The sequence below is a fragment of the Adiantum capillus-veneris genome, chromosome 20, assembly GCF_014529385.1.
Source record: "Adiantum capillus-veneris isolate H3 chromosome 20, ASM1452938v2, whole genome shotgun sequence".
Classification (NCBI taxonomy): Eukaryota; Viridiplantae; Streptophyta; class Polypodiopsida; order Polypodiales; family Pteridaceae; genus Adiantum; species Adiantum capillus-veneris.
The window spans coordinates 30,655,594-30,681,253 of NC_140950.1; the positions used below are offsets into that span (position 1 = coordinate 30,655,594).

General features: G+C 39.7%; 1 protein-coding gene across 12 annotated transcripts in view; it reads left to right on the forward strand.

Annotated features, from left to right (window-relative positions):
- The window catches only part of LOC147432311 (uncharacterized), a 141,347-nt gene that overhangs the window by 20,707 nt on the left and 94,980 nt on the right, over window positions 1–25,660 (forward strand). For 6 of the 12 annotated variants that reach the window (XR_015185546.1, XR_015185545.1, XR_015185543.1 and 3 more), the window contains exon 4: window positions 20,990–21,102. The exons of 5 other annotated variants lie outside the window; for them this stretch is intronic. The gene's annotated coding sequence lies outside the window, so the exon portion shown is untranslated. Of the gene's footprint in view, window positions 1–8,026; window positions 8,577–20,989; window positions 21,103–25,660 lie in introns of those variants that run through there. One more of the 12 variants, XR_015185549.1, reaches the window with a different exon arrangement.

Below are 25,660 nucleotides of genomic sequence, written 5' to 3' on the forward strand. Positions count from 1 at the left end.
GCTCACAAAATTGCCAAGCTAGATCCCTAACTATGATCATGCATGTCCTTGTAGAGGCTCACAAGATTTCCAATGTAGATCCCTAGCTAAGACTGATGTTGAGTTGTAGTAGTAGCTTGTCCACGCAACCGAATGGCCCACTTGCTTTGTTGTCATTTTTTGAGAGAAACCTCTAAATATAGTCTTTCTTGAATTTGTACCAGAGGATGAATATTGTCATACATTTGTTTGATACAAGGTTGAATTCCAAACTCGTTTTTGTCATTCTTCCATATCATAGGATAAATACACGAACTGGCATAAGTACTTAACGTACTGGTTGTTACTTATATGCACTCATTAGTATAGATACACGTACTGGCATAAGTACTTAACCTACTGGTTGTTACTTATATGCATGAGTGTATATTAGGACGTTTTAGACATATGCATGCATGTACACCTATTTGTAATTAGTATTTAACATTTTTTTGTACTGGTAGTGATTACCCATAAGTTGTACAGTTTTTTTTTCGTACCATATTTATCATACCTATCTACCTTGGTTTGATACAGATAATACTATCATTTAGTAATGATTATGGATCAAGGGTGATTGCATCACTCTGCATGACCAAAAACAGTATTGGATTATTAGACGATCGGTTTGATTATAGAGGCTTATACATCTCTTGTTCTCCTTCCGTTATATTGTCTCGTGGGTGACTACCATGAGTCTATACCTTGCACTTTCCTTCAAGGGTGAATCTGGGTATATCCTGGATTCATCTAGGTATATTAGTAAACTTCAATGTGTGAAATAAACAAGTCATTGTGTATACTCTTCGTACCAATTCAATCTGGCAGCTGGAATTGTGCACATTCTAGCCTGTTACTTGCATGCAAAGCAAGAAGTGGACAAGCAGGTTATTCAAAAATGTCCTTTGACATGATTTTTGAGTGCAAGCCTGCTTAGTTGCTCTTTTGTAATTGCTTTGGCCAAAATGTCTACCTCAATTTCATAGATAGAAGAGACCCAAAATGCAAAACGTCATCATGTTGCTGTATATTAGCCAATGTTGAAGGCACAATGATATACCAGCAGTGATCAGAAGCTAAGAGTTTATCTACAACTCAAGGACGATCACTCTGCTTTAATGGAATCTGGGGAGCTCCTTTCAAAAAGTGTATTTTTTGCCATGTACAACGGGCAAACCTCTCTTGAACAGTCGGCAGGGGAGTTCGCATCTCCCTCGTATACTTGCATGGCAGCTACTCTCTCTCTCTCTCTTCCCCCTGTTCACCTATATTATTACTCATGTTGGGATCAAGCAACTTTTGGGGAGCTGAGAGGAATCGATCGTTTGAAACGTCTCCAACCCAGATGGCCGGATTTGGCAGAACTGGCTGCAAAGCGTTTGCAGAAGCTGAGAGGAATCGATCGTTTGAAACGTCTCCAACCCAGATGGCCGGATTTGGCAGAACTGGCTGCAAAGCGTTTGCATAGCCTCTGCACAAAACCTCCTGCAAAAGCTGCTGTGTGTGTTGGATTTTCTACTTTGACTAGGCATGTGCAAAGGAAGTCATTCGATCAGCAATCATGATCGATTCGTTCCGGCGCCCTAAGAGAGAGGGAGAGAGCCTCTCAGTAGTACGCATGCCGCATAATCTAGAAATCTTGAGGTAATTTTCAAAGAATGCGGCAGTAAAGAGTAGTGTGCCACATCTCTAGATAGGGAGTAGAAGTAAGCAAGGCAGTGTTCAAAGTATAAATTATAGGGACGTGCACAAAAAAAGATCTCTAGTGACTTATGTGTGCAATAACTAGCCCTTTGCTTTAAGCGTGTATGCTGAATGCTTGTTAACACTATTGTAATCTCTTAAGTGACCTAGAGAGGATTGCAAGTAGCGTAAGTTTCTCAAATAGGTGCTCTCTGTGTATTCGATAGAATATGTCTTCTCCGTATATTCAATATAGAACCCTTGTGGTGATGCACATCACAGTAATATGGACATATTCGCCGCCTCCCCCCCCCCCTTCCCCCCCCTTCTCTCCCTTGCTAGCTTTACAAGCACATTAAATTGGAAAAATATGATCAACTATTGACAAGTTCTATGTATGAAAATTTAGCCTTCTTTGGTATATGGATCTCTCTTTCTCTCTCTTTGGATAATCAATAAATAATCAGCCCTATCTCAAAAGCACTACTCAATGAATTGGCAAGCACTATGGCCTATCATGATGATAATTTTGTAGCTAGCTGGGACCTTGACGTATGTTGCACCTCTACGAGACTACACGAGATTTGGGCCCCATGTGACCTTATCTTCTTTAGGAATAGATAAAGGTTGAACTAAACCGTATCTTATGCCTATCAAACTTAAATTTTTGTCAAGTAAAACATGCATGCATAGAAGTGCATAAATATCTTGTTGCATAATTTGCCAAAAAGAGTGTTGCTATGTAATATGCATTGCAGGCATTATTCCTCTATGGCCAATAAAAGTAGAGCATGACACTCATATATAACTTTGTCTCAACTGAAGTGTGACACAATCAATTATCGAGCGAGTATCCTTTACTAAATACTATCTTTGCTAACATAAGGAGCATGTGAATGACCAGGCATCAAATCAGACCATATAGCCGCAAAATTAGCATTTATATCGTACTTTTTTCACATCACTCGCAAGTCATTGTGAGATGTGATAGCTCTAGATGTATGCTATGTATGGCTTTCACTACAATGCATCGGCTACTACATTTTTCTTTTCTAGGATTTGTAAGATTTGAAAATAAGTATTCTCCAAAAATTTGTTTGATAAGGAAATACATCAAACTTCAATGATCAGTCTTACTATAAAATAAGTCCCAAATAGGTAATGCATCCAAATTGTGAGAGCACAAATTGAATCCAAGCTTCGTTTCCATGTATGCAAAGAGAGAGCTGTGCATTACACAATTTCCGAATTGCTCCTAAGCATTTTCCATATGAATCACATTCGACTACAATTGTTTTTGATAGGCAGAGAATGGCCAATATCAGGCCATTTGTGATTTCATCTTTCAACACATCCAAAGCATGTTTCTTATTCACTCTCCATTTGAATTTCTCTATTACATGATCAAGACCTTTTTGCATAAGAGATCCAAGTTGGTTTCCTAAGCTTCCATGGATCTATTCGTGTGTGCGATGACATCCCAAGCAATATATCACAACCATTGGAAGGAGCAACAAGAAAATTTTCATGATCCATATAGTCTTGAATATGTATTGTAGCTTGAGCCTCTTTTTCAACAAAAGTAGATCTCGCTTCGATTTTAGGACCCAAGTCTCCAACATGAATACTCAAATCATTTGCCAATTACATAGATATGTAATTCTCATTTGCACAACCATTAAACATAGAGAGAGTGGGCTGATCCTCAATACTAGTTCGGTAACCTAATAGGACATAAAAGCGTCCTTTTCAAGGTTTTGAAAAAAAATCAAAATACTTCTTTCATATGGATGTGTTTTTTTTTTCCTAGAAAAAGATCCTTCTATCAGTTACTGAAACTGCCCATAGGGCTACAACCACCTCTGCAAGAGAAGGCTACAACAACCATGGTGGGAGCCTCTCCCAATTAAAAAAGCAACATATGTACAATGGGGCTAAATCAAGAAATGGGGGGAGGGAAAAGCCACACAGGTGGTCGGTAGTGTCATCGGAGTACACCGTGGACCATGGTGTAGAAAGGCCCTCGACGCCAGAGTCGAAGGAAAGCCTCTCTGCGCTCCCGCATGCGGTCGGAGTTGCCCTGTAGTCCCTCGAGCTACCCAGTGAGAGTGTGGATCAGCTCTAGCCAAAAGTCGCGAACAGTCTCTGCTGGTGGCACAGCGCGAGCCTCAAAGATGTGGAAGCAACGGGCCCGCTAGATGATCCAAAGTGTCAGGCCACTGATGAGCTCCCAACACTCCTCTCTCTCACTGCACCACTCCTGTGGAGTAAGCTCTGTAGTAGGCTGGAGTGTAGGTCGCCCCTCCTGCATCACTATCATCTTGCTGGTGGAAGATAGCTCAAACTGAAGTGCCGGGTTTGTGAGGGTGGACCAAGCTGCTGCTCTCCAAGTATACTGGCGAGCCGTGGAGAGAGCAAGCATCAGCCGAAGAACTTGTAGCTACACCTGCTGGGTTGAGGGACAATCCCAAAGACAATGACACTGACTCTCCACAAGATGGTCACAAGCTGCACATGCGGCCGAGTGACCACTATGCACTAGCCAACTCCCAACTGTTGTAGCGCTGTGTGCGATCAGCCACTGAAACAAGGTGACTCGCCTTGGCTGCCTGGAGTCCCACAACCTCTCCCAAAATGCTGCCAAGGACTCAGCTGCGAGACCCTCCTCTTGCCAATGAGGTGCTGCAGCGGGGCGGACCTCTCTCTGTGCTGCTAGTATATGACGTCCCAGTCGAACAGTGTACTGAAAGAACGGGACTCCTGGGTGGTCTGCAAAAGAGAAGGAATCCCTCCATAGCCACTCACCAGGATTCCACTGTACTCATGCCAGTGGACAACGTCCTCCCAAGCCCATAGCCTCCAGTGTCCCGTCTCAAGAGCTGCTGTGTCAGGGTCTATGACACAAGTCCTCCCACAGATGCCCGCTACTCGGATCCTCTGAAAGCATCCCTCTACTACCTGCGGGGCCTCTACTACAACTCGTTGAAGGCGTCCCCCACCTTGAAGCTCGAAAAAAAGGGCTGGGACAGTCTCTGAGCAGGCCCTGACGGAGATGAGAACCTCCAGTCATGTGAAGGCTCCGATCCACCGGGGTGCTACTAGCTCAAGAGGCGTGAGCCACTCAGCTGGAACTGACTCTGAGATGTCCTGGCACATGCTCTGCATCCCTCTCATACCATGTAGAGCTGGAGACCCTGCACCTCCTCTAACAAACCTGTGAACTCTAGCTTCCATGGGACCCCAGTAAACTTGAGGCTGACTACCAACCAAGTGGCCTCTTTGAGTGCTAACCATGGGGTTCTAGGCGAGGGGTTGCCATAGGCGCTCCTCCGTGCACGTAGGTTGTCTCTGCTCCAAGCCACGCCACAAGTGCTCCCAAGATCGAAGCAAACTCACAGCGAAGCGGTCCTCCAGTCTCCTGCTCAAACCAACTCTGCGCATCTCTGTAAAGATCCATCTGGTCGAAGTTGCCAAGGGCCTCTTGCCCGAGGCACCGTAGCACAAAACCGCTGTAGCACGAACTCCTGCGAGGGCTCCTCACCTGGAAGAAGTCCTCTGATGATGAACTTCCCAAGAAGGGCTCTGTTGTGCTGTGCTGGATCAATGATCCCAAGCCCTCCCTGTGAACAAAGAAGAGTGATGACTTGCCATGCCACTTTGGCTCAGGCTATCTGAGTGTCACGCCCTGACCAAAGGAAGTTCCTGATCAGCCTCTCTACTTGGCTGATACAAGAACTCGAGAAGATCCAGCAGGAAGTGATGTACCACATAGTGGCCAACAACACCTGGTTGGCAACTACTACTCTGCCAGCCAAAGAAAGTCGTGTTGAGCTCCAGTGTAACAACTTCTCCTGATAGACAAGAGAAGGGGAGCAATCTACTGCTGGGGAGACAAGTCCAAACCAACCTGACAGCCCAAGTACCGAACTGGAGTCCCAATGCCTCCAGTAAGGGCTAAAGCAAGAAGCTCTAGTAAAATATCCTTAGGACGCAAATCCATGCCCTTTATCAATCAAAAGGTAAGCCTCGAATGAATTTTCTCCTCTTTGCCACCTTCGAATAGAAAAAACGAAGAGGGTTGTAGCAAAGTTTCTCTACAAATTGGAGCACATTCTCATACCCAAGTGTGTTCTATCTTTGAGTGATGGTTTGCACTACATTTGATAGGAAGAATTGTGTAAAGAACAAATACCTAAAAATGCGTAGTTAGACCTTTCCAAAGCATACTTGCATGAAAAACCATCGAGGGGCAGGGGCAAGGGTACATATTATTACAACAGCCCTTTGGATTGTGCTCTCCAAACGGTTCGCCGAGAAGGCGGCTTGGCCCTCTACAAAGGCTCTCTTCCCACCCTCACCAGACAAGGCCCCTTCACTATTGTCCTCTTTCTCACCTTGGAGCAAATTCGTAGACTCCAGCTCAAGCTGGGTGGATGTTTTGATAAAGGTTTGATCGTTAAAAGCAATAAAAGATTGAGTAAAAATACCAACATAGTGCTTGCATGATACTCCCCATAGAATGTATCAAAGTTCATGGATTTATGCTCATTCTTGAAGTCTTTGGGCTCCATGTTTTTGTTTGTATCAATTGCGTGTTGTAAGTCCAAATTATAGGAGAATGGAGATCCTAGTTGATGTAGAATTCCCCTTTGAATGAAGTAACGACCATTGAATATCGCAATTTTGACTTTGAATGAATTTACATGACCACCCACTTATATAGCCACATGTTCTCCCACACCATGCCTATCAAATGCATGCATTGAAGCTTGTTTTGTATGGGATGTATACGTGACTGAACATGCCATGATGACTTGATTGTTATCCTTTGTAACTTTCAACTGAATGTGTGTGATTTTTATAGAGCATGCATTCCTCTCAACTTTTTTTCTTGATGTGAATTGATGGAGGGTTCATCTTTATGAGCTTCCATTCTTTGCCTTTGTGAAAAGTGCTGATTTTTTACCATCAAAAGTGTGTGCTCAATCACATCTCGTTCATCTACACCATGATAGCCAAGTACACACATGCTAGGTCCAAGAGTTTCATACATACTCCCTAGATATATTCTCATGCATGGTGCAATCCATGTATGAATCTACATTCTTGGATGCCATACACTTTTATACTTATGAAGCCTCGCAATAGCACTTCAACTCTCTATGCTGTGCGATAAGATGTTTTTGTATTCAAAGATTTTCAGCTTTGAGAGTAGAAGCTTCATCATTTGGAACCTATCCTTTTCCTTTTCTTGATTTCTATTATTTGTAGCACGATATTATCCATATCTTGTATTGTGCAAAATACCTCTATCTCTAGCATGTCTTTTTAGGTCGTCCATAGTGTTTGCAAGGATTGTCTTTCACGATAAAAGAATGCTATGTTTTGATATTGATGTTATTGGGTTGGACACCAAGAAGATAAACACTTATAGAAGTTCAAAGACAAAACTGAAATGAAAAAAGCACCAGTAAGACGGAACAGTCGGACCCTCCATTAAACTTCTCTTTATTCAATGGGAAAATTGCACATAGGATTACAAACAATAAAGGCCAAACTTCCATACCGATGCAAGTGAGAAATTATAATTGCAAATAAGTGAATGTTGATGGGAAATCTATTACCATATATGTGGTAGTAATGTGTGAGAATACACTAGGACCACGGGGGTATTTTTTCACTCACTAGGAGGATTTTTCCCTCGTGCATTGTATGTACACCCATCATTCTAGGGCTAACTTATATCTCTATTGTGCACTAAGCAATACATTATCCATTGTGTGCCTTGAGCTTCTTCATTTTCTCCAAGGTGTATATGCATCCCTGCAACCCTAATTACAACAATTGATATCAGAGCAGGTTGTGACCTCCCAGGCATAGTCGCCAGCATAGCAAGTACTTGTTTGCTCACTTTCCGAATTTGGGTGAGCTTGGGTGAGCATAAGTAGGTCGATTAACACTTAGGGTTCATTCCGGCCTCTGTTCCTACTACAATTTTGTCCTCTGTTTCCCAGACTTAGCATAACAGGCTTGGGGTACTCTGACTGATCTTTATGCAAGTCACAATGAGGCTAAAATTTCATTGTAGCATAAAGAGTTAAGAGTCCAAAATTAATTATGCAAGAGGAAGATGATATGGATGCTTTCCTTCTTGGTATCAAGGATATTAATGAGCAAGTCATTTCTGTAGCGAAGTCATTTTTGGTAATTCACTTGTGCAGTTTGTTCTCGATGCATTGTTAGATTCTTACCACACTTTTGCTAGTACTTGGAGACTTATGACCTACGGAACCGCTCAATCTATCAAGTTTGATGTATTATGCAGATTGTTGTTGCAAGAGTCACTTTCAAGAAAGAATAGGGCTAAACAGCTTGCATTTGAACATGCCCTTTTTGTTGCTCAAAGAAAAGGTGGTAATAGCAATGTAGCCACTTCTCGTGGTTCTTCAATTAGTGGAAAACCTCGTCGAGGAATTTTGGTGAAAAGGGTAAGAAAAAGATGTATTATTATTACAAGGCTAATGATCATTTGATAAAGCAATGTCCTAAGTTGGAGGCAAAAGAGGCCAAGATGAAAGAGGCTGGATCCACTACAAGTTCAGCTATTGTAGAATCTTATCGGGAAGGAGATTGTCATATTGATCTAGATGCAGAGTGTACTTATTATCCTTCTATCCATGATGCATGTATATCAATTGTTGCAGATTCACATGTGTGGTACTTTGATAGTGGTGCTACAAAGCACATTACTTCACATCATGACTTACCTCTCTCGATCGAGTATGTCCCTCATGAAAATACAGCCACTTGTGTCAACAATGCCTTTTATTCGATCAAGAGAGTTGGAAAGATTGTGCTAACTGTAGGAACGACAATTCTTTCACACTTGTTGATGCACTTTATGGACTAGGAATCAAACAGAACCTTTTGTCTAAATTTCATTTACAAGACTCTGGTCTTGTTGTCAAATTTATGGATGACAGATGTATAATTCATAATCTCAGTTTTGGTGATGAAGTAGTTACATCTGCCATTTAGTGTCGTGGGCTATATAAACTCACTTCGTATAACAGGTGTGGCTATAATTTTGCAAGTGCAACTGTGGATTCAAAGGCTGTTTCAGATACAAAACTTTGGCATGCATGTTTGGAGTATTTGAATTTTGCCAGTTTTTTGTATTTAAAGAAAACTAATATTGTTTTTTCTTTACTGCCTCTTGAAGTACCCTTTAAGCATATTTGTAAAGGGTGTATTTTATAAGATGCAACATACAAAGTCTCAAAAGGATGACTTAGTAAGGGCTACATGCAGGTTGCAACTTGTGCATACTGATGTTTGTGGACCTATGCAAACTCTATCCTTAGACAATTACCTATACTTCGTGATTTTCATTGATGATTACTCCTAGCATGCATGAGTGTGTCCGCTTAAAGATAAGTCCGAAGTGTTCATCAATTTCTGGCTATGGCTAAAAATGTCTCTAAATGTATTGGACACCCTCCATTCAGATCGAGGGGGAGAGTATATGTCTCACAAGTTTAATACAGTTGTGGCTAATCGTGGGATAAAACACCAATGTACAATGCCATATACACCTCAACAAAATGGTGTTGATGAAAGAAAAAACAGGTTGCGTAAGGAGATGACAAGATATATGGTCAAGAGTTAAGCTTTCCAACATTTGTTTTGGCTTGACGCTATCATGTGTGCTACTTATGTACTTAATAGATGTCTTACCAAAGCCTTGCAGTCTATGACTCGTTGTGAAGCATGGCATGATAGAAAGCCATCTATTGATCACATGCCTGTTTTTGGTTGTTTAGCTTATGCTTTGGTGCCATAAACGCAAAGCTAGAAAATGATGATAATGCTATTAAATGCATTTTTGTACTTGGCATTAAATTTCGAGCGCTAGTGCCTACTGGAACTAGTGCAAGTCCTTGATTTCTAAAATCTTAGACTTTTCAATGGCAATTGATGCTGCCGCACAGGCAGAAACACTCAAAATTTATCATCGCCCCATTTTTGTTGGTTACGATACTGAAAGCAAAAATAGGTTGCTTAAGGAGATGACAAGATATATGGTCAAGAGTTAAGCTTTCCAACATTTGTTTTGGCTTGACGCTATCATGTGTGCTACTTATGTACTTGATAGGTGTCTTACCAAAGCCTTGCAGTCTATGACTTGTTGTGAAGCATGGCATGATAGAAAGCCATCTATTGATCACATGCGCGTTTTTGGTTGTTTAGCTTATGCTTTGGTGCCATAAACACAAAGCTAAAAAATGATGGTAATGTTATTAAATGCATTTTTGTACTTGGCATTAATTAATTTTCGAGCGCTAGTGCCTACTGGAACTAGTGCAAGTCCTTGATTTTTAAAATCTTGGACTTTTCAATGGCAATGGATGCTGCCGCACAGGCAGAAACACTCAAAATTTATCATCGCCCCATTTTTGTTGGTTACGATACTGAAAGCAAAGGTTACAGGGTATACCATCTGCAAAAGAAATCTTGGTAGCTCGAGGAGATATGTTTGTCAAAAGTTATATTCAGCCTTGGTTATCATGTACTAGAGACAGTAATGTAAGCTTACATGAAATTCATGACACGTTGTTACCTCTTTTAAATGGTGAAAACTTGAATGTAAATTCCAATGAGGCACATGTACAACCTATAGGGGATTTGAAAAATGTTAGGAACCAGCCACTTATTGATGCAGATATACATGACGTACTTGATGTGGAAAGGGCTGAGAATGAGGAAGCTAGAGGTATATGCCAAAATGATTGGTGTATACTTTGCGTGACAGTAAAGTATTTGTACCTATGTCTAGTTATACTCGTTCAAGCATTAGGGAAAATTTGGACTCACAAAGAAACCTTATAAGGAGTTTGACGTTCCCGTGATGTAAATGATGGGAGATGATTGAAATTGAGAGAAAAGCAGTGAAAAAAGGAGAAATGAGAAATCCAATGGAGTTCTTCGATGAAAATTAGCCATGAATAGTGTGGGCATTAGTATAGGATGACAATATATGCTCCCTAAAGTTGGATATGGCAATGAAAAGATTGAAAAGGTAGAACAATGTTTCAAATTGAGAGATTTCAGCCCTCTAAAGTGCGCAAGAAACTGAAACTCGCAATTTTATAATTCTCAAATTTGGTCAAGGAGAATTACTTCAAGTCATTCATGTCGACTTTAAAATTAAAAATGTTGTGAATGCACAATTATGAATGTCTAAAGAGACTTTTTGGTCACCAAGACTCAAGTCCTAGAATCTTTTGTGAGGCCAAGGGTTAAGTCGAAAATTGGGACGGGCACTACCCTATAAGTTCTTTGATGAAAAATATCCATAAATAGTGTGGAAATTAGTGTAGGATGATGATATAGACCCTTAAGGTTATGTATATCCATAAAAAGCCTAAAAATGGAGAACAATGCTGCAAATTCAAAAATTTCTTCCCTCAAAAGTATTCTAGAAACCAAAACTCGCAACTTCTTCTACAAGTAAGTCTTTTTAGGCTTCGTAGTTGTCATAATTCTCAATTTTGGTCACTTCAAGTCTTTCATGTCCACTTAAAAATTAAGAATGCTGTGAATACACAATTATTAATATTTGAAGAGACTTTGGGTCACCAAGGCTCAAGTCGTTGGATTTTTTGTGAGGCCAAGGGCTAAGTAGGAAACCCACATGGGGTCTCCCTGGTAAGTGGAGCCTGTAGGATGGTTTGGTGGAGCATGGGTTTTTGCATCCCTTGGCCTCTTAGTGGTATCAGAGCTTGAGTTACACGTTATATTTTGAAAAACTTGCATGCAAACAGAGCATGGAGGATGCAACCATGGTGAAGGAGAAGGACTTTGATGTCCACCATATGTAGGATCTCTCGCACACACGTAGTAGCGAATTTGATCTCTACCGTTTCTACTCGTGATTGGCTTGGTGGCTTAGCCACGCCCACATGAGAAAAACTTTGTCTCTACATTATGCCAAATCGGCCACTCCATCATGGGCTAGGTCTTCCTCAACCCTTGCACAGGTTACTGTACACCGTGGAAGCTTTTGTGAGTTTACTTTCACACTCCAAGGGTATACAATTTAAGTTTTTTTCCTTGGCCATGGGTTTGGTCCCCCGCAACTCTCAAGCACCACGATAATGGGTTTCTACAACGAGGCAAGGCCCTCTCGCTTCGGACTACAATATAAACACAGTACACAGTAAATTCGGGCAATAATTTCCAGCAAGGCTGTAAATTTTGAGGATTCAACTTTGAGCATGTATTTTGTGGAGCCATTGCATACCAAGTTTTTTCAACCCATCAAAGCTCACTCTGGTAGTAATTCAGGCATGGCTCTCTATTTATGTAGAAACTTTGACAAATTTTGGCAACTGACTTTGGCAATTGGATGGAAATTTTTTGAGGGCCGTAGAAAGGCCAATTGTCATCAAACAATGCATGCTCGATGGTAATTAGGACAAGGCCTTGTAAGCATCGACATTAGCATTAAAATTATTTTTTATAAATTTTCTTAGTTTTGGGATTTTGTTTTGGCACGGCCAATTGATATACACAGTTGGCAGTTTCCCATGGGCAATCTATCCATAAATTTGGAAAAAAACCTTTGCAAGGGGGTTTTTAGACCAGGAGCTATCTTGACACAAAGCTGTGAAAAAGTTATATTTTTTAATTTGAAACCGACACATATATCCTCTCCTCCTCTTCAAAGTCTGGTAAATATTCTAAAGGATGATATCAATCTATATGAAGAAAAAGAAAATATTACTCGACGCAATTTTTAGGCTTTCAAAGCTTGTTTTTGACAGTTGTCAGTAGGCGTCTATTGTCTGTCCAATAAAGTGAATGCAATTATAGAATTGTTAACCTTTTTTATCACAAAGAAGACATGAGGCACAAGGGTCCCATGGAACGAAGGGATAACATTATCAAACATTCCACCAAGTCAAGATATGAATCAACAACAGATCTCCTCCACTCGGAGTATGATGGTCTCTCTCAACGTGGCAAAGAAGAGACCGCCATCCACATAATATAAAAAGGAAAAAATGCAAAAACTATGTTTCATTTATTTGGGAACGCATCGAAGGAACTATTTCTCCCATGCGCTTGATTATTAAGACTTCAACAGATGCATTTAATAAGTTGTAGTTTGTGATCTATAAGGAGTAATGTTGGTACATAGTTTTCTAGTTATTTTTATATAATGCATCACTACTTGTATATAAGAAGCATGTAATATGGACTTTACAAAAGTTTCTTTCCTTTTTCATGTTTGCCTCTTTATTCATGCCAATTAGCATATACACATGGCGATTCCCTTACTAATGAATTGGTTTCCATTGTCTAGAATATTACTTTTATACATATTGCAATGTGTAGTGACATGTCAATGTCTTTAGTAGGGCAAGGTTTCTTGACAAACATACTCTCTTACTTGGAGTTAATAACAATACGTTGGTGTAGCCAAAGCTGGTTGTGTTGGGAAGTGTGGTATGCAATGCTACGTGTGTCAACAGGTGTAGGGCAAGTCTCTAAAGTAGGTACAAAATCTTTGGTCAGACAGGTGATAGCGGAAGTGTATGCTTGATGTGGTTTTGAAAGCCAAAAGGACTCCATTGTGGGCCAATAGGGTTGGCAGATTGAGGTGTCCGAAGTACAATATTTGTGCCCTAGAATCTAGTGTTTGAGATGCTCTTGAAGCCAGTCTAAAAGACTCCTCAAATGGAGCAACCAGGTGAAAGATATGGTAGCTCAAATTTGGAATGCTTTGCAGATCCTCAACGGACAAGGCAAGTGGGGACAGGTGGCCAAAGTTGGTGTGGATGGATAGACACGTAGTGCTCAAATTGTGAAACATGCCGGTCTTCTTGGATCATCAATATGAGCTCTGATGAAAAAGATATGGTAGTGAAAGATTTGTCGGGGGCTAGTTATGTGCCAAGTTGACTGTATTTGTAGACATGCCATCTAGAGGTTTAATGGGCTCACCAGGATTTGAGAAGGTAGTATGCATCAAGTGGAGCCAGTGCAATTTGATGGCTTGCCAAATGGGTTCACGATTGTCGAGTTATGGCTCGGTGAAGTGGGGTGCATATGCTAGAGACAAGGTGCCTAGTGTTTTTTCAATTTTTTTCTACCTCGGTTGGCGAATTCAGACAAGTCAAAAAGTGACAAGATTTGCAGGACTTCAAGTCGACGTAATGGAGTTTGGCTTATTTTCCCGGTTTGGGCAATTGAGCATTGAGCAAGGAATGATGGCTTGAGAAATTTGGGAAGAAAAAGGGTTTCTTTTGAGAATTTTTGAGTAGTTTTTGGGCTGCCTTGAGAGCCAATTTGTAGAGGAGGGCCACGTGGCACTTCTCTACGAATTGGCTAAGTATATGGCATATATATAGCATTCTGACCTATTAAGTGTTATACAAGAAGAGAGACGGCTCTCTGCGCGCATCTCTGCGTTGGTGGGGGTGATGCAAGTGGAGTGTGCTCCTCCACATTCTCAAGTGATGATGGCTGCCTCGCTACTCTAGCAACGGTTTTGGTGGTCGTAGAGGTGGCATGCGGCTGTAGTATTGCTGAGGGACAGCGCTGTTGCAATGTGATGATGTGGCAGATTGTAGATCTCAGTCCTGTATGCAGCCTTCAAGGCCCATTTTTTTGAAGTGAAGGGTAACGCCCCCCTCCGCCCCCCCCCCACACACACACTAGGAACCTCGCTAGTGCAACGGGGAGGGCATGAGAGAGAAAGTGGAGGTGTGGAGATGAGCTAGAGAGAGGGTGGATTAGTGGTTCAAAGGAGTGGGCGAAAACAAGTCAAGGCGGTCAGAGCCAAGCTAGACAAAGGAGAGTTCCAAGGTGGAAAAAAAGAGAAAGGGAGAAAATAGAGTAAAATTAATTGAAAATTTGTAGGGGCACTAGCAACCTCGCTCGCTAGTGCACCCCCCCTTCAAGTTCAAACGAGAGAGCATTTGAGAGAAATCATGCAAAGGCAGTGCCCCCCTTTCAAAATTCCTAGGAGTGCCAAATGAGCCAATTAGAACCCCTCTTCCAAAAATGAGATGAAAAACCCCCTACAAAAGTTAATTTTTGTACATTACAAATGCTTTTGGCCTACCGTTTGTAGGGGAGCCAAGGAGAAAGGGAGAAAATAAAGTAAAACTAATTGAAAATGTGTAGGGGCACTAGCAACCTCGCTAGTGCACCCCCCCTTCAAGTTCAAACGAGAGAGCATTTGAGAGAAATCATGCAAAGGCAGTGCCCCCCTTTTAAAATTCCTAATATGGGGTGCCAAATGAGCCAATTAGAACCCCCCTTCCAAAAATGAGTTGAAACCTCCTACAAAAGTTAATTTTTGTACATTTCAAATGCTTTTGGCCTACCGTTTGTAGGGGAGCCAAGGTGAGTGGGTTTGTTTTTTGGTGGGCTTCTTTGTGTAGAGTGTGTCTACAAAGCGCAAGCTGGTGTGTGTTCCTTTGCCCGGCGACCAAGTAGGTGTGCCGTTTGTCGTAAGTGAGTTATGTATGGTGTTTTAAAAGCATGATCGGGCTTCCATAGCCATTACTTGAGTGTCGTTTCCCCTTGCCTCACTTTTGTACTTCTTCTGGTTTGGTGTGTGGTGCCAATGTGTGTGAGCAGGTGTGCTCTCGGGCCCTTTTTGTGAGTGGAATGGAGTGAGAGAGAGCTGTTGTGTGCGGCAACGATGTGTGGTTTGAAACAATCTGTGAAATGTGTGTGGGTAGATTTGGTCGTGGTGAGCGTGGTGGTGTGTGTGTGAACGGTGTTCTGCTTGTGAAAGAGAGAAGTTTTGAAGGTGTTCTCCGAGAGGACAGGGGTGCTGTGAATGCCTTGAGCTATAAAGAGGCATTGTGTTGTGTGTTGGGTGTGTTTCTCCATTCCCCCTCTCCAACGTGTATCCAATTACTCATTTCTCTTTTGGCTAAGAGCTTAACATCTTGGTATTAGTAATTTCCATAGACCATGTTTGATTCAAAAGAGGATACAACGCTCTTCGACTCAATTAGATCTACTTTTGCATGAGATCAATTCTCTTTGATTTAGTTAGATCAACTTTCGCATGAGAATCCTTCGAGATAGGAGCCAAAATCAGAACAACTTGTCAATGATGCATATCTACGAGAAGTCCCTTTCTCTATTCAGTGGATGATACTAGTGTAATTATGAACTGAGCTACTACTCAACCCATGACTGAGTCTTTTCAAAATATGCCACACATGTACAAAGAATAAAACAAGAAAATGTACAGGCATATTGTCATGACTTAGTAGATTGCTCAAGGAGCTCTATATTTCTGATGGATTGAATCTTATCATAGAGCGACGAAAGGGCACAATCTTATTGTCTTCTAAGCTTGGGATGGAAAGTTCACTCCTCGTCTCAGGGTTGACACGATTATCCTAAAAGATCTAATGGTGAACACCATTCCAAATTTTTTGAATCTAGTTGTGAACATGGCTCGAACCTAAGATCATGTACGTTCTATAGGCCTTGTTGTGCCTATAGATAAACTATACCTTGTCTAAGATCATGCTCCTTGCGAATCGGATGTTATTGATTATATCATGGTGTCAATCACTTATTTGACCATTCACATGAATCCGTCAACTCCAAAAAGAAATTCTCAATTGTGAGAACGAAGTAAACATGAGTCTTAGCTAAGGAGACGAGGATTCTCAACTAAATCTTAGTTCAAGTTTCTTGTTTATATACACTAATTGTTGAGATGTAGAGAGAAAGAGAGAGAGACGAGACAAGAGACACACCATGTACGCTCCCAAAGACTGATTCATATTGAGAATAAGATACAAATATATAGGTGAGACCAAGTTGAGTAGAGTGAGTCATATATAGCTCCAACACCCCCACTCAAACAAAGGTCTCTAGTTTGGATGAAAAAACCCTTGGGGAGCTCAAGGGAAAAACCCAAGCCCCTATACAATGTACAAATGTTCAAGTGACTTAGAGATCACAATGTGCAAATGTGGAGTGTGCATAGTGCATGGTACCTCAAAGATTACAATGTCATATGTACAAAGCTATTACAATAGCAAAGAAGCTAATCTAGAAAGAGTGAGGCCTAAGCAACTCCAAGCTCCGAGCGCAAGAGGATGAAACATGACTCGTTGAGGCCTTTGGTCAAAATGTCTGCAATCATCTGGTCACTTGGACAGTGTTCAACCATAATGGTTCCTTTGCGTACTTCATACCTGACATAATGATAATGGATAGCAATGTGCTTTGACTTATTATGTTGAACATAGTCTTTTGCAAAACTAATAGTACTTTGGTTGTCACACCGCAAGGGTGTGCTAGAAAGAGGAGAGTGACCAATATCAACCAGCATTTGTTGAAGCCAAATCAACTCACGAGTTGCAAGTGATGCCGCAACATATTCTGACTCAGACGTAGAAACTGTAACACAACGTTGTTTCTTGCTGGTCCAAGAAACAAGACAACATTTATAAAGAAGCAATTTCCACCAGTAGATCGCATAGATAAATGTGAGCTTGCCCAGTCTGCATCTGTGTAACCCAAAAGAGAAAGAGATTGCATAGAATCCGATGTGAGTTGTCATCGATAGACTAAACCAAAATCTGTAGTGCCTTTCAAGTATTTCAATACACGCTTTGCAACAGGCCAATGCTTAAGAGAAGGACATGCAAGATGTTGTCCAAGATAATTAGCAGCAAGCAGAATATCAGGACGAGTGTTCATGCCAACAAACTGAAGACATCCAATCAAGTTAGCATAAGGTTGATTTGTGACGAGTTGACCGCCATTGTCAGAAGTGTTCTTCGTAGAGCTCTCAAGACAAGGTGTGTTCGCTGAATGTGCAGATTCCATACCAAATTTTTGAATAGTATCTGCAATAAACTTTGACTATTGAAGTAATAAAATACCTTTTGTACGGTTCCGTTGGATTTGAATGCCAAGACACGACTGAATCTCTCTAAGATCCACCATATCAAATGCAGAAGACAATTACTTTTTCACTTGCTGAAGAAATCCCAAATCATTGGAAACAAGGATGGTATCATCCACATAAAGAGCAAGAATCACAAAACTTCTACCTTGGCGTTTTATGTATAAGTTGGGGTCTGACGAGCAAGAGATGAATCCTTTAGAGGTGAGAAAAAGATCAGATTTTGTGTACCATGCTCGCGAAGCTTGTTTGAGACCATATAGTGCCTTATGGAGTTGAGCAACAAGGTCTTCTTTACCTGGAATAACAAACCCTTTTGGTTGTTCTACATAAATTTCCTCTTCCAAGTCACCATTAAGAAAAGCAGTTTCCAGATCCATTTGATGAGCTTCTAAATCAAATTGAACAAGAAATGCCAATAAAACTCGAACACTTGTAATGCGAACAACTGGTAAAAAAGTCTCTTGACAATCAACACCAGCTACTTGGGAGCAACCTTTTGCAACTAAACATGTCTTGAACTTGTCAAAAGATCCATTTGCTTTTACTTTTGTCTTATACACCCACTTACATTTAATAGTTGTACGACCAGGAGGTAATTCAGTTACTATTCATATACCTTTAGAGATAAGAGAATCGTACTCTGCTTCCATAGCCTCTTGCCATTGATCCTTTTGTGGTGAAGAGATAGCTTCATCATAAGTAACGGGATCTTCAGAAGTAGAAAAAGCATTATCAGCAATATCGTCATCATAAACATGACATGAGCCATGTTCAAAATCAATAGGTAGATCAACAAAAATATCAATATCATCATTGGCAACATTCGGAATGGATGATTGTGATGAGGAAAGTTGCTCTATAGGAAGAGTTTCATCTTCTGAAAGAAATGGAAAAGCCTGAAGCAATGATTTAGTATCATCAGAATCATGGACCATGAGCCTCCCATAAGCTGTTCGTTAAAAGTAGCATCACGATTCACAATTACTTTCTTGGAGGAAGGGTCATAGAATTTGTAGCCTTTGGAAGTGTCAGAATATCCAATAAAAATAACTTTAAGATCAGGAGCATCAAGCTTTGTTCGTGTTTCTTTGGGAACATGAATATAAGCAATACATCCAAAGGTTCGAAAATGAGATACAGAAGGAATGTCACCTGTCCATGCTGTGATGGGTATCTTACCAGAGGGTGCAGTAGTAGGAAGATGATTCTGAACAAATACTGCTGTCAAAGTAGCTTCAACCTAGAAAACCTGAGATAAGCTAGAATGAATCAGCATACATCTTACAACATTGAGAATAGTGCGATTCTTTCGTTCAGCAAAACCGTTCTGTTGAGGCGAATATGGAATAGTGTGTTCATGATGAATTCCACTGTCAGCACAGTAACTCACAAACTTCGAGAAACATATTCGCCTCCATTGTCACTACGAAGCTTCTTAAGGCGACGACCAGTTTGAAGTTCCGCAGCCTTGTGGGATTGTTTGAAAACAGATAAGGCTTCAGATTTTCGTCTGAGTAGAAATACAGTCATATACCTTGAGAAATCATCAATGAAAGTAATGAAGTAGCGATATTGTGATCTCGAAGAAGGGAGAGGTCCACATATATCAGTATGAACAAGAACCAATATGTCATGAGAATGAGTTGTATTCGAAAGAGGAAAGGGTTTACGATTGTGTTTTCCAAGAGCACAAAATTCACAAATTCCCATATGGGGATGGGCTTTAAGATCTATACCATGAACAAGATCACGACGTTGAAGATTAAGGAATTTTGAGAAATCAGCATGAACAAAACGGTGATGCCATACATTGCAATCATGATCACCTGGAGCAGTGACAACATTTTCTACAGCATCGTTGAGAGAGAGTTCAAACAAGTTATCGATTCGAGGAGTAGTGGCTATAGTCTGTCCATCTTTCTCAATTCGGCATTTGGTATGATCAAATCCAACAAATAGACCAAGATCAACAAGTCTAGCAACTGAAAGAAGATTACGTTGAAGATCTGGTACATGTAATACTCCTCGCAAAATTCGAGTGGAAGAAGATAAGGTGCCAAGATATAAGTCTCCAATACCCTTTACTTGACAAGTAGTATCATGAGCAAGATAAACAACACGTTGAACTGCCAGTGGACGATAGTTATGAAGCCACTTAGACTGATATGTCATATTTTCTGTAGCACCAGAATCGACAATAAAAAGTGATCCATCACGTACATGAAGTATTCTGTGTGGAGCAACTGAACATAGGACGCAGCTTGTTTCTGGTACAATGTTGTTTCGATGAATCGACGCTTATAGCACATATGAGTGGGGTGATCAGATCGTCCACAATATTCACAAGAAGAAGAAGAAGAGTCTCTAGATAAACGTGGTTGCTTTGTGGTAATATTGTGTTGTTCATCAAATCGAAGAGCTCAAATCGAAGAGCTCGAGGAGACGAACAAGTTTTGGATGAAAAGCGCCATTGCGCTTTTTTTGTTTCTCCAAATTTTGAGCAGAACACCCCAAAAAATTGAGATGAAGTTCATGGTGTCATCAACAAGAAAACGTAATCAACAATTAGATTGATTAGCAATAAACGCCACACAAAACACTAATCATATTATTCTTAACACAAAACAACCACAGTTAACAAGAATCAATGCTCAAAAATAAAATTTGTAGAAATTTTGAATCTTACATGCGACACATACTGTTTTGCACCATGAATTGAATCGGCGCGTGATCGTTACCGCTTTGATACCATGTTGAGATGTAGAGAGAAAGAGAGAGAGACGAGACAAGAGACACACCATGTACGCTCCCAAAGACTGATTCATATTGAGGACAAGATACAAATATATAGGTGAGACCAAGTTGAGTAGAGTGAACCATATATAGCTCCAACACTAATCTATACTTTTAGTGTTAAGCTCATAGGTCAAGGAAAGGGCTGGATCAATAGAAGGAAGGATTTTGGTGATGCACCTTTATCTCCTTTGCTCACAAGTGGTCTTTCATGGTACTTTTCTTGCTCACAATAAGCATATAATTTAGTTTTTTTTCTTTTCTAAATATTCTTAAAATAAGATTTACAAGTGGGATGCATATTCTTGAATGATTTCATCCAATTAGCTCTTTGTGTACATGACAAGGTCATGTTTGAGGAAAGGATTATAAGGGTTGGCATATGTGGTACCTCCTCGGTCATGTTTTTGTGTCCATATGATTTTTTTATACAATAGATATGAGATTGCATTACATGCATGAAATGTCTTTTGGTCAATTTCATACAGAAAATTACATGGCTACAAGGTTCATGATTATCTTTTCTTTCGACAGATGTTGATCTTGCTCTTCATATGGATACACACCTTGATCTACCAACTTATGGAGTTCAATCAAAACTCTGTACTACATAAGACACCACCGAATCACCATGATCTTATGTCAAGGTTTGTCTATAGTAACTACTCCCATGTTAAGTAGGACATTTAGTGTTTTGCATTCTACAAGATAGGATCCATATTTGTTAAAGCATGCACACTATTGGTATATTCTGTAGTGTTTAGCAAAGACTTGTCCAAGGTGGCATGTGAATTCATTGATACACATCCTGAGTCACTAAGGCACAATAATATTGGTTACGAACTAAAAGAGTTCTACAAGACTTGGAAACTCAAGGAGTTCAACCATTATGTGGGCCAAGTTTATGAGGGTTCTTCTCACTTCTACAATTGAGAGTTTTATGGCTTTCCCACACATAAGAACTTGAACTTAAGAATTTTGAATTTCCTAACATAGATTTATGAGACATAATATTCCACATGTGGAGAATATGAGATCTCAGGGACTATCACACTAGCATACGTGTCACATAAACTCCCAAAGTATTGGTCCTTTTTGTTTGCCAAGACCATTTAATTACAACACATGTATTGGGAACAATTTCAGTGACTAAAAAATATCGGATACTAAACAAGACTCGTTTTCTTTGGAAAAGCATGTAGCAATCTTCTTGGATGGTTGCATGTTTATGTTCAAGGTTATGCATTGCATTGCTAATAGTGTCAAATTAATAACGTAGATCACGTGTAGAGAAGATGTCTCTTGCATTCTTTGGAGATTTCCAATAACAATGGAAGAATATCTCTATGGATTTTATTGTGGGTCTACCAACTATTGTCGGTGGTCATGTCTCGGTCTCGAGAGGATTACTTAATAAATATGTGACTATCGCGTGAATGCAACATACGAGGTTATTAAATTATATTTTTTTCTCACATTTTCAAATACAAAAGGGTATCATAAAATAGATTTGACAAAAAAATTTACAGATCGAATAGGAAAGGGTATATTTTATTTGTCAAAATTCACAAATAAGGAGTTTTAGTAATATTTCTTGAACGCATGTGATATACACTATTTATGCATAGTGATCTCCCCAAGGTCTTGATTGTAGATACGTTGACTAAACTTTGTAAGTTTATTCCCACCAAGTCTACCATTTTTTCAAAATTTGCCAAGTTGTTTGTTGAAATTCTGTATCAGTTATATGGATTTCTTAGTAATATTATGAGTGACTGTGATCCCAAGTTTGACAGTCATTTTTGGAGGGTTGTCTTTAATAAGTCGGGAACACCACTCAATCTTGAGGCCAAGGGCTTAGTAGAAAACCGGGATGGGGATTGCTCTATAAGTAGAGGGTAGGATGGTTGGGTGGATCTTGGGGGCGTCACTTAGTAATTTTGTGATTATCACGTGAGTGCAACAGAAGGGATTATTAAATTTAATTTTTTCTTATATTTTTACGTACAGAAGGATATTGTAAAATGGAATTGGGAAAAAAAATTACAGATTGAATAAGAAAAGGGTACACTTTATTTGTCAAAAATTCATAGATAAGGAGTTTTATAGATAGTCCTTGAACGCATGCGAAATACACAATTTATACATAGTGACCCCTTGGAGCAAGGGTTTTCACTTCCCTTGGCCTCTTATTTTCTTATCTTGAAAAGATGGCTATACTTGCAACTTATTCTCATGCCACAAAAAAGTGTGAGCAAATACCATACACACGGTTTCGAGACAAATATCCCCATTTCCTAAAACTTTCCTAAAACTATTCATGTCATTCATGCAAGAAGGTAGCATGCAATAATCAGACACACAAGTACATAAATATGATATGTTGTACAATATCCATATGGACAGTCTCCGCTCATGAGCCTATGACTAGAGGATGTTCGTACACAAGTGTACAATGGTACTAGACCCTAGAGAGAGCTATCCCACAAGGTTTTTTGAGCATATCAAGAATCCTTTACTTCGAATTTTTTTCTCTGATGGTTGTCTTTTTTCTTCTAATTTTTGTTAGTTTGAGCTTCTTTTACGCATCCATTTGACACGCTCATCTCACATGGAAGACTCATCAGTCTTTTGATTAAGAGTACTTGGATTTATTGCAAGATCCATACTATTTATCACCATCTTGTGTCCCTATGACGTTGTCTCTTGAAAAGTAGTGAAGCTGTATCTTCAACCTCCTTTCACTCAATCTTTTGACATTGCTCTCTGTCTTTATCTTCCAAAAGTAGCTCCAACATTTCTTGAAGTATTTACATACAAGATGTAAAAGCAACTCTGCCTTCTCCGCATTCAAGGTGCCCTATTTTACTGTGACAATTCAACATATCGTCGCTCAAACTCCCTTTGTAGCTACATTTGTGAGAGTTGTTTAGAGCGAGAAACCCGTTCCTGAAAGGTTCTCTTCATAATGCGTTCAAAATCCTTTATGAAGTAATCTTGCTCTAGAGATTTCACAAATGCTTCCCAATTTTCCTCCCGGGTCCCACTTACATGTGCTTTGGTTTTTGGAACCACAACATACCTAAAACTAGCTAACATGGTAGTTGTAGACACCCTTATGGGCTTCATTTATTTTACATAATGCTGCAAGTACTTTGCTATATCTTTTCCATTGAATTGATTCATTTGTTTTCACTATGGAATGCAAATCATTTGTGGTAGATACTTCCCGCCTATCCGCAACTTGTTGTTACTATATAAAAAATACAAAGGCCTGGATCATTTGCATCGTATTTGGATCCAAAGCACATACCTTGTTGCTCTTGGTGATTAGCCATATTTAAACATTTTTGTGGTAACAAAAATAAAAAAACTCTCATTCCATCACCAAAAAATACGTTTGGAAAATTGTGGTCTAGTTGGAAAGATGCGAAACCTAGCTATGAGAGTTGGTGATGGAAGTTATGAGTACTTTATGAAGAAGTGTTTATGTTTTTCACAACTATTTGCCTAAATATGATTCGAATTCTAAGAGCATTTTTTCAAGGGAAATCTCAAAGCCCTTGCTTGTAATAGAGAGCAAGTTCGTAATGAGAAGATCACAAACTCTTAAATCAGATTCACCTAAAAGTATAATAAAAAATACTTTAAGTTCATCGATGAAAGTTGTACTCACATAAGCGCACAATCCATTCAAAACCCCAATCTTCTTCTTCATGTAATCTTGTAGCCTTGTCCATCATTGCATAGTTATAACTTCAATCTTTTTAAAAAAATCAAGCATTTCTCCCTTAATTAACCCTCATTCTAATTTTGCAGAGATTTTAGCATCCTCATAGTAAAACCCACATACATACTTCAAGGAAGAAAAGCTTAGTTCACACCCTCACAATCTCAAAAACAAGAAGGAAAAGAGGCAAGATTGCAGATACTACTCTTTCAAATTCTAAGAGTGTTTTTTAATGGGAAATCACAAAGATCTTTCCTAAATCTGCTTGTAATAGAGAGCAAGTTTGTAATGAGAAGATTAGAAACTAGTCTAAAACCAAATTCACTTAAAACTATAATAAAAAAAACTTTTAAGTTCATCCATGAAAGATCTACTCACACATAAACACACAACGCATTCAAAACCCCAATCTTATTCATGAAATCTTGCGGCCTTGTCTCTTATTTCATAGTTATAACTTCAATCTGTTGAATGCAAACTCAAGCTTTCTCCCTCAATTCACCCTCATTTTGATTTTGTAGAGATTTCAACATCCTTATATGAAAAACCCACATACAAATTCAAGAAAGCAAACCTTAATTCACACCCTCACAAGCCCAAAAACAAGAAGGGAGAGAGGCAAGATTGCAGTGATCTTTCATAGAGAAACCAAGAAGTGAAGTACACAAAAGGGGAAGAATTGAAGTTTTGCAGCCATAAGCAAAAACCTCCTTTACTTGCATACATGGCACTTTTGCTGACTCATCAAATTTGAAAATAGGCTACTTTATCATAAAATTTGGTCAAAAAATGATCCTTCGAAGGCATATAAAAACTTTAAAACCATTTGGGAAATTCCTTTGTGCTCAAATTTTGTATGTGACATCAGCTTTCCAATTGTCATTAGTTTTTAATACATATGTGATGGTTGTACATACTAAGGTGTTCCTCACACGAGGGGGGGTTAATCATAAGTGGGAGGGCGATTAGATCACCTTTTGAAAAGATGGGTCTTCACACACACACACCTAATGGGAGGGGGGGTAAGAAGTTGAAATGTAATATCTTTGAGGTGCAGTAAGTGGAGGGGGGACTGCGTAACTAAAAACTTTTACCTCCCCTTCGACGTGTGGGCCACTCCTAACTATTGTTTTTGACAGTTTGTATCCGCATCAAACTTTGTAGACAAAACTAGCTAGTGTACCGCCATGATTCACTTAAGATTTTTACATTATTAAACCAAACTAGGCCCGCTCTAAAGTATCAAAACATGCGACAATGTCACATTTAGGGCCACGACTCCCTAGTAAGGTATGTACATTTCAACAACCGTGTGAGAAACTACCTTCACACATCACGCTCAATACATTGTAGCATTTTCTCCTGTACATCATAAAAATAAAAAAGTGAGGTAGAATTTGTCATTTCATATTATGTATGTTCCATGACATGGCAACATATCTTCAATTATGTAAAAGCATGACAAGGATTTTCAT